General features: G+C 36.9%; 1 long non-coding RNA gene across 1 annotated transcript; it reads left to right on the forward strand.

Moving 5' to 3' along the window:
* Positions 1-7,878: 7,878 nt before the first annotated feature.
* Positions 7,879-10,329, forward strand: LOC141282981 (uncharacterized). Its single transcript, XR_012337916.1, has 6 exons — positions 7,879-8,133; positions 8,846-8,991; positions 9,314-9,411; positions 9,552-9,637; positions 9,718-9,832; positions 9,972-10,329. It is a non-coding gene; the product is annotated as an uncharacterized lncRNA (long non-coding RNA).
* Positions 10,330-18,772: the final 8,443 nt, after the last annotated feature.

Raw genomic sequence — 18,772 nt, forward strand, 5'->3', positions numbered from 1 at the left:
CACCCAGACTCTACCAAAAATCAATAAATCTGTTCTTTGCTTATTTTCAGAACTTTGCTTCAATATAAGCAGGACTTACCTTACAGCAACAAACTCGCACGCCAGCAGGTCATTTTTTCAATCCTCCCTATTTCTTTTTCTTTCTTTTTTGTTTTCGTGATTCCCTCAAAGCTCCAATTTGAAAGCAAATAAATGGAGAAACGCTTTGCTCTGCGTTTTGTTTCGCTGAGATTAAAAGGATGCCCTACTATAACGTGATGCTTTCGTCATTGGTGTCAGTAACGCTTCCCTTTTGCATTTTAACTTGCGGGATCGTACCCATTTGACTTTCCTGCCTTGTGGGTCAGCGTGATGGATTTTAGAAGGGCTCTCGAAAATGTATCCATTATTGATAGTCAATTTACATGCTTTTCCCTGAACAACTGGATTTTACAATGGGATGACTGGGATAAACAAATCTGTCTGTCCGCCCCTCTATCTAGGTTTTATATATTCCAGTAACACAGCTGTGATTTGCAGCTCGCGGTCCATAGGGATCACATAACAACAGAGATCTACATCACCATATATTCTTCTGCATATGCGTGCATTGCGCCGACACCATCTATCAGCGTTTGTGATCGAATTGCTTACATGTTATTAAAAATGACAAGGGCTTTTATTCACTGCTGTTCCATTATTTACAGGCCAGTATACTTAATATCTAAGTATTAAATCCATCTCATTATGCTTTTAAGAGGAGGAAATATCACTCAGTTTGATTATATTATCCAGAGTGACAAATGGACATTTAAGATTCTGTCCACATCATGCATATCTTTATAATTTCATCTCCCTCCTCCTCTCTCGCTCTCTCTCTAGAGATCCTCTAATGCACGAAGAGAGAGAGAGAGAGAGAGAGAGAGAGAGAGAGAGAGAGAGAGAGAGAGAGAGACAGAGAGAGAGAGAGAGAGAGAGAGAGAGAGAGAGAGAGAGAGAGAGAGAGAGAGAGAGAGAGAGAGAGAGAGAGAGAGAGAGAGAATATGTGAATGTATTCAAAGTCAATGAACATCCATTCATCTCATTTTACCAATTGTGAATTTTACACTCGATGAAAAGAGAAGAGTTGAAATGTCTGTCTGTCTGTCTCTGTGAGTCTGTCTTGTCATAACAAATACACGTAAAAAAAGGGTATAAAATATATTTATGAGTCGGTGGTATTTTGGTTATTTCCCGGTCATGGTTCTGTCCCACTTGTCCTTTTCTCATGACAGGACCTGACCTTGCAGCCAGGTTTGAGCTGTCAGTCCTTGATGAATCTGGTTAAAGTCGTTTTCGTGGTTTCTTCAGTTTGTGCATGTATTTCTGTTTGTATGTCGTTTAGTGTGTCGTTTTTATTGGTAACCAGGTTTGGTCTCTATAGGTTATGATCACTGAGTCTGTTCATGGTTAGGACATTTTTAGTTTAGGATCTTTTACTGTTATCAGATATTTGCTAATTTAAACACTCAAAAATGAACTTTCAATGTTTTTGCCAATTTTACTTAATTCTTTCATGTTGTGATTACTTAAAAAAATCTATTTAACAATTTGAACTTAATTTAATCTATTTCATTCAATAAAAAGTGTGTCCTGTCAGTTTTATTCAAAAATTATTTGTTCAGCCAATATTATATATACATTATATAACATTGTTGCATAAAAGTAACAGATTAATAAAACCAATACAGACTTGCATCTCATTGGCTGAGGATTTTGCAGTGTATTATGGATAATTGTTGTTCTGGCAGAATTGTTGTACCCTCTTGCAGAAGTGTAGCACCATTAGATAGGTACATGAGTAATAAATGACCAACTTTTTCTGAAAATTAACTTGTTCTGATATATTTTAGAACAAAACAAACAAACAAACGGTTTGAAATGTAACATTGCATTTCAAATATGTTTGTGATATGTTTGGTTAAATGTAATTAAATAAAGGTTGTATTGAGCATCTGCACTCTGATTGATTGATTGATTGATTATGTGTTATGGAAAATTTTTGTCATCATTAATTAAAATTTTCGTGTTCAATTAACTCAATTGTTGTTTGTTGACTCTACTTAGGTTTGTTAAGTTTACTTAAACTTCTTGACTTAAACTTTTTAAATAAATTATTGTTTGTTGAGATTACTTAAACAAATATATTATAACATAATATTTTTAATTAAATGCAACATCTCATTTTTTCAGTGTATTCTCTGTTCAGAGTGAGATAGCATTCTAGTTTACTTTGAAGAGCTGTTGCTTCACTACAATGTTTTAGGTCTTTTTGTGATTTTATAATTTGATTAATTTTAATTGCTTAAAATTTGAATGGCTTTTCTCTGGGCTCAACTCTTGGTAGCTTAAGGCTTTATAGTGGAGAGTTTGTGTATCGCTAGTGTGAAAGTTAATGGCTCTTTTTTGTACTTTAATTCATGGTGAGTACAGTCCTAATTCTGCTCTACATGCATTGTTTGAGGTTTATCACTGTACACATAAGACATTTTTATCTCTGGGTATCTGTCTAAATAACTACAATGCTCTATAACATCTAACGTCTGTCTGTTTATCTCTGTTTGTCTGTCTTTCTCTGTTTATCTGTCTAAATAACTACAAATAATGAGGTGTTATAAAATAAATCTGTCTCTGTCTGTCGCTCTGTACTTGTCTCTGTGTCTTTCTGTCTATCTCTGTGTATCTGTGTGTCTGTCTGTCTCTGTGTCTGTCTGTCTATTTCTGTGTGTCTGTTTGTCTGTATGTCTCTGTGTATCTGTCTGTCTGTTCCTGGGTATCTGTCTAAATAACTACAAACAATGAGGTGTTATTAAAATAAATCTGTCTTAGTCTGTCTGTCTATTTCTGTGTATCTGTCTGTCTGTCTCAGTCTGTCTGTCTGTCTGTCTCTGTTTATCTGTCTGTCTGTCTCTATGTGTCTGTCTGTCTCTGGATATGTTAAAATAACTACAAACAATGAGGTGTTATTAAAATAAATCTGTCTCTGTCTGTCTGTCTCTGTGTATCTGTCTGTCTATTTCTGTGTATCTGTCTGTCTATCTCTATGTGTCTGTCTGCCTCTGGGTATCTGTGTAAAAAACTACAAACAATGAGGTGTTATTAAAATAAATCTGTCTCAGTCTGTCTGTCTGTCTCTGTGTATCTGTCTGTCTATCTCTATGTGTCTGTCTGTCTCTGGGTATCTGTCAAAATAACTACAAACAATGAGGTGGTATTAAAATGAATCTGTCTCAATCTCTTTGTCTCTCTGTCTGTCTGTCTGTCACTACACTGCAAAAATGACAAAATTAAAATATTTGAGTCTTGTTTTCTTGTTAAGATTAACTTTTATGAGCAACATGACCTAAGAAAATCAGTCTAGTTTTAAGAAAAAAAGTAACTTTTTTTCAACCCTTAATTCCAAGTTAAATTGGCAGATTTTTTAGCTTGTGTTAAGCACAAATTCAGTAAATAATTAAATAATAATATATAAGTAAATATTTATACTATATATAAGTATATATAAGTGTATATTTTTTGGTCTAAAAACTAAACTTACTCATCAAGAAAATACATCTTAATTTAAGAATGATTAGATATTTGTACTGAAAACCAGACAAAAATACGAAGTAAGAAAGTCATTTTGTGCAGTGTGTGTGTGTCTGGGTACAGTTACTGTCTAAATAACTGCAAACAATGAGATGTTATTAAAATAAATCTTTCTCAGTCTGTCTGTCATCTATCTGTGAAATGTGAGTGTGGGTAAATATATAAATTGAGAAAGAAAGAAGAGAAATAAGTGTGAACAAAGAAAATGCTTGTTTAAAGAATTGAGCAAGAACTGGAGAAGAACCTGTCTGACAGAGAGAAAGAGAGAGAGCGAGAGAGCGAGCAGAGAAAGACAAATAAAGATGGATAGTGAAGGTGCCATGTTTTGGAAGAAAGAGAGAATTTCTGCTGGCTAGAGGATGGGCAGCAGTGGCCTGTATTGATCAGTTGTAATGAGCTCCAGAGGAGAAGAGGCTAATGGTACAGCAGCTGTTGTGGACGGTGCAGAAGGGAGATTCAAGATCAGCCTCTGGGGTTCAGCTTCGCTCGCCCCGGTCTCAGCCCTTAGGGCACAGATGCACTTGAGACCGTATCACTGCATCAAATGAACTAGACTCGTGCTTCCTTCTGTCTCTCTACCCCCTTCATTTTTTCTCTTTTGTCCTGTTTTTTATTCTTGAATTCAGAGCAAAAGGGCTTTTCATGTTGCTGCCGAGGTCGTGAGCCACAGTGGTTTGTAATTGCAATGGAGCATTGCAAAAATATATCACACTGAATTCATCAAGAATTGTAATTGATTGTAACACATTCACCTCACTGATGTATTTCACAGTGAATCAGAATATTCAGTGAGGTTAATGTAGGGGTGGGGCTTGATTAAATTCTTCAGAAGCTGATTGGATGATGAAAAGTGGGCGGTCTGTACCAGAAAGGAGTCCGACCTGAACATGAGTTTGCTCAAACCGTGCAATTTAATTGCCTGTGCGACCTTGATTATTTTAGCCAGAAAGTAAAGTACTTTGGGTAGGATCTTATTTTTTATAAAATAGTTTTATTTTTGATCAATTGCTCACAATGCAATGAATGTGTATTTAAAATTAAAGTGAATCAGGTCAATTTTAATTGTATTTTTTATTTTAAAAAAAATGCATTTTAATATCTGTTAACTTTCAGTAAAAAAATGCACAATGCATGACCATATTATTGTACAAATATGTAGCGGTTAATAGTCAGTGATTTGTATTTAATATAGTTGCAATTGGACTACAGTAATGAATTGGGCACAAAAAGACCACAGACATTAGTATTAAAATAATAGTTTAAAAAAAGGTCAAGCCGAAATGTAAAAAAAAATGTAGTAATGACACAAAATCCCAGGTAACAAACACTCTGATATACTTTATAAAATATACCTTAAAGTATACCTTAAAGTTGCTTTGGTTAAAAGCGTCTGCCAAATGCATACAAATAAATACAAATTATATATTTCCTGAGAAACATTTATTTCTGCCTGTGACATCACAATGCAAGCTCCGCCTCCCCATTGCCACAATGTGCTTTCTATCACCTTGCCGTGTGAATGTCAGTCTCTCTGTATTATAGGTGTATTATCTGTGTCTCTTGTTCCTGAGGACACTGTGTCCTTTATACGCATCGGGGTTGATGTGTCCGACGAGACAGCTGGTTCAAGACCTTTGCTCGTCCTCAACAAGTGTCTGGGGACCTGTCAGACCCTGGGAGAGAGACAGGGGTCCCTGCGACAGGCCCTCTGAGAGCTGGCTCTGAGTCCACCTTAATTAATAGATGATTATGCAGTACATAGGTGTGAACTGGGAAGTGACCCGTGTCAAACAACACAGATTACTGTGGGAGAATTTGAGGCAGATGCAGATATAATGTCCTGCGGTTAAACGCACTGTATGCAAAGGTTATACTTGCAGGATACTTGCAGTGTCCTATGCTACATCTTTCCCGTGGCGGGACAGATCTGAAAAGAAAGGACATATATAATTCTCTAAATTCAGATATATTTTGAACTGATCTTTAGGTTTTACTGCATCATGTTTTTCCCAAACGCATAATGCAGGATGAAAGGCACATTAAGGAAAGCCTGTTTTTCCTATAGCGTATGATCATCAGTTTTTTTTATTTTTCAAACATTAAATTATCTAACATGTAAATTGGTGAGCAGGACATAACAGATTGGTAAGGTAAGGATACTAAAACATTAAAACCATGTCTGCAATGTGTTTATAGAAACGACAATCAACAAGCGCTACTCTGCACTTCTCATAACTTGCGTTTGAGTTATGGTTTAGTCAGTAGCAAATTCTTTAAATATGAAAACATAGACTACTTAACATACAAGCTGTGAGACAGAATCGGGTGGAATTACTGAATGATAATCGTGTCAGTGTCAATAGGCAGAGGAAGTAAACTGTTGCCTACAATCTCTGTGTTTGTTGTAGTCCAAGAAAAGATTTTCAAGTTAGAAACAATAACTTGCGTCATTGTTTACTTTGGTGCGTTGTACCTATTGCATATCATTCACATGTAATACACACTTACAGATCAAAGGAAATGTAAAATTGTGAATCGGACCATTGGCGCTCTTTATATTAATTTAGATACTACATTTAAATTTATGCGTTTGGCAGACACTTTTATCCAAAGCGACTTAAAGTGCATTACAAGGTTTACAATTTTTATAAGCATGTGTGTTCCCTGGGTTCGAACCCATGACCTTTTGTGGTGGTAACACAACACTTTACTTGAAGAGGTGTTCATAAGACTGACATGACACCTTCATAATCATGATGTGACAAGTGTTATGAACATGAAGGAGATTTTATGCACGCTTATGACAACTCTCATCAAGTGTCATTTGTTTAATTATGTCATTTTTAATGCAAAGATGACATTGTTTGAGATGTCTTTGTTATGACAACTTGACATAAACCAATACATCATAACTTGTCATAAATCTGTCATAAACATGGCATAGCAGAATAATTATCAAACTTAAGAAACTACCCAGCTTTATGGGTTAACATTAAATTAAATGTCATTGGGATGGTTTCCTGGACAGAGACTAGGTTAATCCAGAACTAGGCTTTATTTATATTACGTCATTTAACGTTTAAAAATCACAATCACATTAAAAAAAAATCTTATCTTGAGACAAAACAATGCAACCGATATGTTAAAATTGGTCAGGACAAGTTATTTTTAAATTAAAGGAGCTCAAACATGCCTTTTTGTATTGGATTAGGATAATCCCTGTTCGGGAAACCACCCCATTAAGTTTTAAATACTCTGTCCAATAGTTTTATTACAGCATCATGAATATTTGTCTTGACCTCAACTACAGTCGTACAAATTGAACTTGCTATTTAAATGTCATTAAGTGTTACTACTATGTCAAATAATTTTAAATACCTTAACAAAATGCAACAGACACATCAAAAAATTATACTTAACATTATGTATGTGCACAAAAAACTGACAACTAACAGAACTTGTTCTTCCTCACACAGAGGGTTTTGAAATTTTCTGGCATAGAAGAAAAAACTAACAAAACATTTAATCAATTTAATTTAAACTGTTTTTGCAGTAATATGGACCCAACTCTGCATGGCTTAACTCATTATTGTACATTGAAAAAAATAATTCATTCAATTTACTCAATTTTTTAAGGTAAGTGGTTGCAATCAAATTATTTAAGATACATTTAAACAAAATAAAGTAGAATAAATTTTTTTTTAAATGTAGCTTAAATAAATTTATTGCAACCACAAAAAAAAAGGGTAAATTAAATGAATTATTTTTTCAGTGTACTGTTTTCATTTAATTTTAGGTCTCCAAATGCAAAAAAAATAAATTTTATAAATTTTAATTAGTATTATTATAGGATGATTGATTTTGTTTCTCAAACACCTAAACATTATAAACTAAAGAATATTCATGACACTGTTCTAAAACTATTTGACAGATTATTAACACTTAATGTCATTTTAATGACAAATTATATTTGTACCACTGTAGTTGAGGTCAAGAAAAATATTTATGACGCTGTTATAAAGCTATTTGACAGAGTATTAACACTTAATGACATTTTAATGACAAATTCAATTTGTATCTGGTAAAAAGTAGTTAGTTATGTTGTCTTGGTAATGTCATGACATTAACCAATACATCATAACTTGTCAAGTTGTCATAACAATGTCATCTTTGCATTGAAAATAACATAATTGAACAAATGAGACTTCATGAAAGTTTATGTTTATGACACGTGTCATGTCATGATTATGAAGGTGTCATGTCAGTCTTATGCACAGCAAAATCACCAGTGTTAAATTTTCAGGGATGGTGTTAAATACACAGTGTTGATGCTGTTTTAACACTATCTGGTAATAAAATAACACTGCCATTGCTAGGCCAGTGTTATATTCACGACAGTGTCAGTGTAAAACAAGGGTGTTATCAGATTTCACTCTGAGCGGTGTAAATCAAGCCACGCCTCCACTAAACATATCCTGTCAGGGATTTTACCGCCATTTTCTTTCACAGGAGGACTGAAGAGATCAGGTAAATCAGTCTCATAATATTCAGATGGTTTGGCTAAATTAAACTGTTATTTCTCTGTCTGACTCTACGCAGCCATATGCCAAAAAACCTAAATAAGATATTTTTCCCATTTTATTTCCCCTTTGTTCGTTATTTGGTTCAGTTTAATCAGAGCTACCTTGTGTTACGTTGTTCCCTTGTTAGTTTAGTATAAAGTTAAACTGCTAGCTAAAAGTTTAAAACCAAGAAGGATAATATTAACAGGAGATATGAACGAAAGAATTGAACCATGATAAAACGCGACATGCACTACAAATTGAAGGTATGAAATAAAGTTAAATGAAAGCTCGTTTATTCACCATATGATGCTCGTTATGAGGTAATCATATAGGCTAGATACCGTGAGTTAACGAGGTCGTTTACATGCACGTGAGTGCACGGATATCGGTTAATTATTCAAATTACTGAAAAACACGGAGAAAACCGCAACCGCAACGTCATGTGTTTTTCTTAGATGTATGCAAACAGGGGAAATATCGCCAAACCAACAATTAATTTGACCAAAACCTCACAATATATCATCATTTGTATGCACAGATTGCTGGATTGGATGCATTGTGTGTTGTAAGCTTTTCGTGGCGCTAGATGTCAGACAGATGCAAATGGCAAATACATACAAAAGTGTAAAACGTGTAAGGCTAACGTGAACGTTTGTTTTTTTCTGTCATTATAGATGCTAGTTTGGTGAAAGTTCACACTGAGTGCTTCAAATCATTCAGAAGAGATGCTGTTTTTAGGGCAGTTTATTAAAGAAGACCTGACATGGATGACTTCCAATGAGAAACGACTGCTAATACTTATATAAATTCATTACAGAAGGTAAGTTTATATATTTATACATATAAATCATTTTATTTGACATAACTGAACAGTTAACCAATCTTTTTAGTATATGTAGTTTTGTACATATTATTATTATTATTATTAATCTGGAAAGAAACTCACATGACCTGCTGCCAACTTTAATAAAAATATATTATCTTCTCATACATCGTTTTGCTATTGATGTCATATTAAATAGCAATCAAATTGATTACTATTTTGAAAATGTATAAATGAAGATTCATATTGTCTTGAGTGCTGTTTTTAATATAAAAAGAATGTTGAGTTTTCAGAGTCTTTATTGTCATTTTTGTGATAGGACCCTACCAGACTATATTTGAATACGGCATACCCATGAATTCTGGAACTGTTATTCCTTAACCCAGTTTGGAGGATAAGAGCTTACCAACTAGTTATGTGAGTACACACAGTACATTTGTACTGTACACTGTCTCTAACATGATTTATTATACTGAGATGATTTTGATTCAAATAACGGTTAAAACTGCACCCTTTTTGGTATTTTCTTGACTCTTTTTGTCTTTGAAAATCTGCAGAAATATGCTGAGGTGATGTATTGCAAAATAGCCAATATACAACAATATGGATGACCCTCTGTCTGGTCAACAGGAGTTTAAATATGGTAAGTGTACATGGGTTTGCTACTTTTACGGTTTTAAAGTTTAACTGTACACTCATGGTGTTTAAATTCTGTTTTGCTAGGACGGGACAGTGATGTGGCAGCTCTTCCCTGGCTCATTCACCTCTTGCCTTCATTTGTGAAAGGAAGAAAGACTGGAGAGGGTCAATGTGCAACTGAAGCTACTGATTGTGCTGTGTAAGTTTTTTAGTATTTTGTTCTAGTTATTTATTCAGCAGTTAGTTTGCTTGCATTGTTCACCCCATGTAAATGCATACAAGTTCATAAATACACATCAAATACATTCATCAAATACACTCTTTTAAAACACACTTAGGTGATTAGCATCAATCCATGCTTTGAGGTGGATGAATCAGCACAGCCCTGCCTGCACTGCGTTGGGAACAGAAGTTGCATCCAGAATTTTTGCATCATTCTGGACCAAAACCCCATTCCCTCCATGATGAAGACCACTGATGCAGCCTTCCACTACATCATGAGTAAAACAACTACAGAACTAAATACCAGGTTGGAACGTATTTAAGAAAAATGAAACGTCTTTTGAATTGAAATGTCTGTTTTGTTATGGAAAAATCTTTAGTATTGTGAAGGATAAGCATTTCTGCCTGCCAGTAAGGTAATTGCAGTGTATTTTAATGTTCAAGTTTTGAGTAGGGTGGCTAATTTTTTTTAAACTCTCATTTAAGACCTTATAATAAGTGGTTTTCATGTCACTGCGCTGTGGTATAAAATAACTTTCATTATTCCATACTGTATTCTGTATTCTAATTGTAGCTGAGGTATTTAAATAAGCAGTATTAAATGCAAAGTGTTGTGTGTATCAATGTAAATATTAAATGTGATGTACTTTAATAAAAAGAGGTTTTGCAATATTTCTTGTCATTTGTCTTTTATAGAAACAACCCATTAGCAACAAAAGTGGCTATTAATCAGTATTTTAACACTTAACATTGTTGAATTCACATTACACTGGTGTTGACCTTAAATTAGGAGTGTTAATTTTTAACACTGTATTTCTGTGCCAACACCAGTGTAGTGTGGAAACAACAATGAATAGTGTTGAACAAAGTGTAAAATTTAACAATATTGAGTGTTAAATTAACATATAATGAGTGTTGTTAAATTAACACTACACTTTTGACTAAATTAACACAGTGTAGTGTGGACACATATACACACTTTTCAAGTGTTAAATTTGACACCCTGGGTGTTATTTTAACACCAGTGATTTTGCTGTGTGAACACCCCTTCAAGTAAAGTGTTATCCATTGATGGAACGGAAATGTGAGTAATATAATAACAAACATCTTTTCTTTATGTGGCTGAGAATTGCATGGTTTTACTATATTCACTAGTGTCACCGCAAAGTAAAAAAAGGCTGAGAATAGAGAAAATTATGCTCAGCGAAGAGAAATGGTGAGTGTGAATGGACAGTGGCAGTATTTGTTTCTCGTCGCTGTATCCACGCGTTTCCTCTGCTGTTCCTCTTCACTGCCTGTGTGTTATGTGTGCACGATGTGGTTTAAGGCCTTGCTTGTTACTTCTAATTGATTTCTTTTCATGCGCTCGTCTTTCTCACCAGGCCAGTGAAGTGTTAAACGGTCCCAGCAAGACTCATCCCCCACCCAACGTCCTCACCGCCAGCCAAACCAAATTGTACTTTAACTCCAGGAAAGATGAAATGCCGCCTCTCGTGAGGGTAGCTGTCTATCTTGAATCTCGCCTACATTTATGGAAGAAGAACTCGCCATCGCGTCGGTCTCCACACGACTGACAACTAGTAAAAAACACAACGGTGAGTCTGTGTTTGGTTTACCTCACGTCTGCGTGCCCGGCTGTAGAAAGAGAGATATTTCTCCCCTTGCCTTTAACTGGATGATGTTGACCAGGTAACGTCTCTGGTTGCATCTCATCGGTGAGGTCTGTTTTACATTTGCTGTGTAAAGTTGCCAGTTGACCCAAGGGGTGACTTTTTGCTGTTTTCACCTTTGACCGCAGACTACTTTCGGGTTAACTGGGTCCCTCTGGAACCAGTCGGTTCAACACCTCCAGACACATGCCTCCAAACCTTTACCTTTGTTTGTTTGTTTTTTCTATATAAAATCTTTTTTGTTTGTTAAAAACTAGCATCTGATATTCTGGCTCTCTTTCTTTGTCTGTGTTTTCACTCGGATCTTTCTTTGGACAGATTTTACTACCTGACATGAGGTGAAAGTGGCATGAGTGATGGATGGATGTTGACAATGTTCTCATCCATTGAATCATATATTTTTAAAGCATAGGTTTACAGGTTGAATGCTTTCAATTAAAAGGCAATTTACTGACCCTTATGTTGTTACAAATCTGTATGAATTTCTTTTTTTGTTGTTGTTTTGCTAAACACAGGATCATATTTATGATTATTGTAAGTGATTTTGTGCATGAAAAAAATCTGCCGATGGGGCAAGCAAAAAAAAAATCTTCTTAAACACTAAATTCAAAAAAATTCAAGAAAAAAATTATACTTACCCAATTGGCAGATTGTTTTGCTTGTTTTATGCACCAAATCATTTAAATTTGATATTTTGGTCTAAAAACTAGACTTATTTTTTTGGTCTGTTTTGCTCATCAAGAAAAAGCATCTTAATTTAAGAATTTTTAGATATTTTTTTACTGAAAACAACACAAAAATACAAAGTTTTTTTTTCTTGAAAATCATTTTGTAACTTCCGGTAAACCCCCACAAAGAATCAATATCAACAGAGTCCTTTTACAGTAGTTTATCTCTGATAACAAGCAAAAGTAGATTACCTTAGTTCAAATCATACCTAAAGCATATCAAAAACTTCACTGAGCTAATGTTACTGTGTAAAATGTGTATAATGTTAACAAACCTCCCTTCACATAACGGTGATCCATTATCGTCGTCTCCCCCCACGTCTTTAGGAAACCAAAACTGTTGATATTTTAATTGAGGTGTTTGTTCCAGAGTTTAATTTAGTCACTGCCAGACCATTAAACAAACACACACCGGAAGTTAAGTTCTGCCCAGACGTGTAACCGTGACAACTTATGTGCGTCCGATGAAACCATGTATAGTAATGCAATTTCCGATCATTGGAAAAGGTATTGATAAACTTTATGGATTTAACTAATTGATGAAATAATGAGATTATAAAAAAATTATAGACTTAAGCAAAAGTCTAAATTTGCTCTTCATTAGATCTGATTTGTGATTATTCTTATTAAATAATCCATTTGCTCACTTCAGTTACATTTCCAGGGTGTTACATCATCCCATCAGACTCCCGTTCGATGCTCCTGTGTCTAAAAAAACAGAGCAGTGACTCACCCAAACAACAACAACACAATTCTTCACATTCCTTCTTTTTTTTGTTTGTTTGCACTATTTAAAAGCTGTTTTATATAGTGTGGCTGGTTGTGGATCAGTTAATGGTTTGAGCAGACAGAGTTCTTCACAGAAGAGTACAGCACCCTCTGAGCTGGATCCAGATTAACTTATCACTCGACTAAATATGCTGTCAGGGGGAGATGGCAGGGCCTGGCAGTGCAAATTCAAATGCATGTAAATTTCCCTGGTGGCTCACTGCAGACTATGGCTGCGCTGTCAGCAAGTGACAAGTCAAAAATGCATTAACACGGTTAAAAATATATCAGCACTGAAAATCTTGTGTTTTAATAACATTTGAGAGGACAAATTTGAAGTGGCTTCCACAAAACGGGGCCCTGTTATACTTTTGCTATCTTAAGAAAGCAAATAACAACGGCGACAAAACTAGCGACTAGAAAGACGGGAATATCAGAAGGGTCGTATGCGATGCCGTTATTGTGCCAGGTTGTGCCTCCAACAATTAGCAATTATCTGTCAGCGCCACGGCGAAGCCCCCGGGGGCCCGACAGCCTCGCTGCAACTTAGAGAGGCAATGTTCCGATAGCCTGGTCTGCCAAATTCACTTCGTTTCAAAAAACAAAGAGATTAAAAAACATCTCGGAGACATGATGCACCCTTCACTGCTGTAACTTTGGAGATCTGGTGGAGACGTTCAGAAAGCTCTGTCTTCTAATGAACCGTCTGTGCCGTTAAAGTCTGTGTCATTATGGTATGTGAACACATCAAGGCTGTCATGTGCGGCCATGGTTACGTAGCTCCTTCAATCAGAACGCTTCTTTCGATGCTTTCGGGTGTTCGAGAGAGACTGTGTCTAATTGCTTTGTCGTTGTCCTCAATTTTCACTTTGCATTACTAATTGGTGTCAACTTTGTGACATGTTTAAATGAAAAAAAATCAGGGGTTACACAATCCCAGCATGCACTTCTTCATAACCTGTAGTGTTAGAGACACATATTTTAACAATACGAACTTGTGGCAATGCGTAACTATTTTGCAAGGTGACGTTGAGTTCAGGGGCGGGGCTTTGTTTTTTAATTATTGTAGATTGTTGTATGACTCACACGAAGAGTTGTGTATTCAAAATAGTAGTATATTCCCATGAGATCAGGCTAAATTTCACACTTACATACTGTTTGTTGTCCCTAACCTGTACAGGTATGTTGTTATTTTTTGTGCTTGTGGGTATCAACTCTTCCGTTGATTTTTTTAATCTCGATCACACCTCGCATGGCATGTTCCTCTGTCAGGACTTTGCATGGTTGGTCTGAAGACATGAGAGATGTAGTTTTGAGAAGCAAACGACATTTCTTTCAATGATTTATCTTTAAACTGTCACCCAGAAAAGGCAAAAAAAAAAAGAGAGAGTGAGGTTGATTCTCCTCCCTGTGGCATCGATGTCAAATGTGACACCGGGAAAGCTCAGCCCATGATGTGTCTCTAAAACAGATCTGTCATCTATTAATCATTCATAAACAAGAGAATGCAGAGGAGTCAGACGGCATCGATGGGGGGAGGGACGACATGGCGTGCCGCGGGCATGCATGTGGGGTACGACTTTGATGCTAAAATGAACACGACGAAGGGTAACGATTCTAAGGCCTTCACACCAACTCTGAGAGACCCTCAGTGGGAAATTAAGTCTTAAGGTTGTATTCCAAACCCTTGTACCTTGACCAAATATCTATTAGTACCTTTGGCCAGGAGTGGCTTCATGTGGGAGCTTTTGATTTTTTTATGTTTTATACACAACAGTTCCTTGGTTTCTTGTTTGTGTGCTTGTAGGCGTTATAGTTTAATTGACCTAGTTTGTTCTTTGAACTAAAAAACATTTACATTAATGCATTTGGAGATGCTTTTATTCAAATTCCAGTACATTCATGGCAGTGTTGTAGCCGAGATCAAGCGTCGAGTCCAAGACCAAAACCAGAGATCAAGTGTCTAGTCTGAGTGAAGACCAGATATCAAGTGTCGAGGCAGAGCCAAGACCAAGACCTGAGATCAAGTATCAAGTCTAAGTCAAGACAAAGACCAGAGATCAAGTGTGGAGTCCAAGTCAAGACCAGAGATCAAGTGTCGAGTCCGAGTCAAGACCAGAGATCAAGTGTCGAGATTAATTGAAGACCAGAGATCAAGTGTCGAGTCCAAGTCAAGACCAGAGATCAAGTGTCGAGTTTAAGTCAAGACCAGAGATCAAGTGTCGAGTCCAAGTCAAGACCAGAGATCAAGTGTCGAGTCCGAGTCACGACCAAACCCAGAGATCAAGTGTCGAGTCTCAGTCAAGACCAAGACCAGTGATCAAGTGTTGAGTCCAAGTCAAGACCAAGACCAGAGATCTAGATCACACTGCAAAAAATGACTTTCTTACTTAGTTTTTTTGTCTTGTTTTAAATACAAATATCTATTTTTTTTATCAAGATGCATTTTCTTGATGAGCAAATTGACCTAAGAAAATAAGTCTAGTTTTTAGACAAAAACTATGAAATTTAAGTGAATTTGTGCATAAAACAAGATGTACTAAAGAAAATGGGGTAGGCAAAAAACTTTGTTCTTAAACAATTCAAGAGAAATATAAAAAATGCTTACCTCTTTGGCAAAATGTTTTGCTTGATTTATGCACAAATTCACTTGAATTTTATATGATTTGTCTAAAAACTAGACTATTTTAAGTCATTTTGCTCATCAAGAAAATGCATCTTGATTTAAGAATTTTTAGATATTTGCACTAAAAATAAGACAAAAATAGTAAGAAAATCATTTTTTTGCAGGGCAGAGATCAAGCGTCGAGTCTGAGTCAAGACAAAGGCCAGAGACGAAGTGTTGGGACCAAGTCAAGACAAAGATCGAGTGTGAAATCCGAGCCAAGAACAGAGATCAAGTGTTGAGTCCGAGTCAAGACAAAGACCAGAGATCAAGTGTCGAGTCCGAGTCAAGACAAAGACCAGAGATCAAGTGTCGAGTCCGAGTCAAGACAAAGACAAGAGATCAAGTGTCGAGTCCGAGTCAAGACCAGAGAGCTTGTGTAGAGTCAGAGTGAAGACCAGAGATCAAGTGTCAGGTCAGAGTGAAGACCAGAGATCAAGTGTCGAGTCCGAGTCAAGACCAAGACCAGAGATCAAGTGTCAAGTCAGAGTCAAGACCAGAGATCAAGTGTCAAGTCAGAGTGAAGACCAGAGATCAAGTGTCGAGTCCGAGTCAAGACCAAGACCAGAGATCAAGTGTCAAGTCAGAGTCAAGACCAGAGATCAAGTGTCAAGTCAGAGTGAAGACCAGAGATCAAGTGTCAAGTCAGAGTCAAGACCACAGATCAAGTGTCAAGTCAGAGTGAAGACCAGAGATCAAGTGTCGAGTCCAAGTCAAGACCAAGACCAGAGATCAAGTGTCGAGTCCGAGTCAAGACCAAGACCAGAGATTAAGCGTCGAGTCCAAGTCAAGACCAAGACCAGAGATCAAGTGTCGAGTCCGATTCAAGACAAAGACCAGAGATCAAGTGTTGAGTCCAAGTCCAGACGAAGACCAGAGATCAAGTTTCGAGTCCGAGTCAAGACCAGAGAGCTTGTGTAGAGTCCGAGTCAAGACCAGAGATCAAGTGTCAGGTCAGAGTCAAGACCCGAGATCAAGTGTCGAGTCCGAGTCAAGACCAGGGATCAAGTGTCGAGTCCGACTCTAGACCAAGACCAGAGATCAAGTGTCGAGTCAGACTCAAGACCAAGACCAGAGATCAAGCGTCGAGTCCGAGTCAAGACCAAGACCAGAGATCAAGTGTCGAGTCTTAGTCAAAACAAAGACCAGAGATCAAGTGTCAGGTCAGAGTCAAGACCCGAGATCAAGTGTCGAGTCCGAGTCAAGACCAAGACCAGAGATCAAACGTCGAATCTGAGTCAAGACAAAAACGAGAGATCAAATGTTGAGTCCGAATCAAGATAAAGCTGGATGTGGACTTGATTCAGACTTGACACTCTATCTCTGGTTTTGGTCTTGACTTAGACTTGAGTTGGACTCGACTACAACACTGATTCAAGATATACATTTTATCAGTATGTGCATTCCCTGGGATTGAATCCAAAATCTTTGCACTGTTAGCACAAGGCTTTATGCAGTGTTTGCAAGGCAGTTTTGTATGAATATTTCCTAAACCTTTGGTTTGCTAAACACCCTAAACATTGAACTTATGCAATCATTTAAACAGTTTATATTGAACTTGAAGCTATTTTTGAAGATAATTGAATGATATACTCTAAATCTTTTTAAGAGTTAACTGATTTGTGATTGAGATTTCATGCATCTGTCCAACCGCATAAGCAGCTGAACCTAGCAAACACATTGCATTATATTTTCATTCTCACACACAGCCAACTGTAAACCTCAGACCTAAACTTAGCTCAAACGTATTCACTTTTTTGCCACTTTTTTTCCTTCAGACCACTTAAATCAAGTTTCTAATTAGACCTTTATAAAAATGTTGTTGTATGTTTTTAAGCACATCCCTCTGTAGTAATCCAAAAGTCTTTGTACAACACATCTGAGATCTACCTGTCACTCACGACCCAGATCCTCAGTTCACAAGGACTTAAAATAAAGTTGCAATAATATCTTCAACACTGACGTCCAGGGTCGCCTCAATCTTCAGGCGCACCAACAACGGCCTCCCAAATTACATTATGCATGACAGCGGAAAGTTAATTTCCACTATAATTCCCATCAACCTGTCAGGAGCCTGACAATTAAAAGAGGCTCGGCTTTAAACATTAATGAGACGCGCCATTGACAGCGTGCTGGAGGGGGAACGCAAAAGAACGAAGTCTCAGGACCAGACGCCACGTGAGCGTGGGACACGCTTGTCGTTTGTACCCAAATATCAATGCTAATCATAAGGTGGCGTATTTTTAAATACACAGAAGAATGATGTATAATTTACAGTTTCTTATGCCCTCAGAATGAATATTTGATGTCGGTTTTTCTCTTTTCTCCCCGAGAACGAAGGAGAAAACTGTGAATTCATTGTCTGGGGGTGGAACTCAGGTGTCTTTATGTGTGTTTGTTATTCTTTTGTCAGTCTTCCTTTGATGCGACTTTTGAAAGTTGGAAAAACTTTCCTGACAGAAGTGCAGAACAGAGATCATGAACGTGTGGTATTAAGTTGAAGTAAAAAGTTTTTTTTGGAGCGTATGTGTTTGCGACGATATGTGTCTGTGTGTGTCTTTGACTGTGTGTTTGCGTGTGTGTGATCCTGTGTGTGTGTGTGTGTTTCTGGTCTGCGTGTGTGTGATCATGTGTGTGTGTGTGATCCTGTGTGTGTGGTCTGTTGGTGCTGGATAAATGGCAGCTGTACTGTCAGGCTGTGAGGATGGAGGCAGAGCAGAAAACTTGGTCTGGCCTGGTAAATGGAGGTTGATTGAAGAGATGCTTCAGTGGCTGCCTGACTGATAGTCTCTCTCTCTCTCTCTCTTTCTCTCTCTCTCTCTCTCTCTCTCTCTTCTCTCTCTCTCTCTCTCTCTCTCTCTCTCTCTCTCTCTCTGTCTCTGTCTGTCTTGTCTGCGGTCTTTGTCACTCAGACTGATAGAGCTCTTGACCTCAGTCCTTCATGACCTCTGCAGTCTGTCTGTCACACTGCTCAGAAATTCATAAACACATCTGGATCCTGATTATTACATCATGAACCATCAGTTTTAATGAACATGATGGGTTTATGGAATTGAAATAACAAAGTGATGATCATACATTGTTAA

The sequence above is a fragment of the Paramisgurnus dabryanus genome, chromosome 1, assembly GCF_030506205.2.
Source record: "Paramisgurnus dabryanus chromosome 1, PD_genome_1.1, whole genome shotgun sequence".
Taxonomy (NCBI): domain Eukaryota; kingdom Metazoa; phylum Chordata; class Actinopteri; order Cypriniformes; family Cobitidae; genus Paramisgurnus; species Paramisgurnus dabryanus.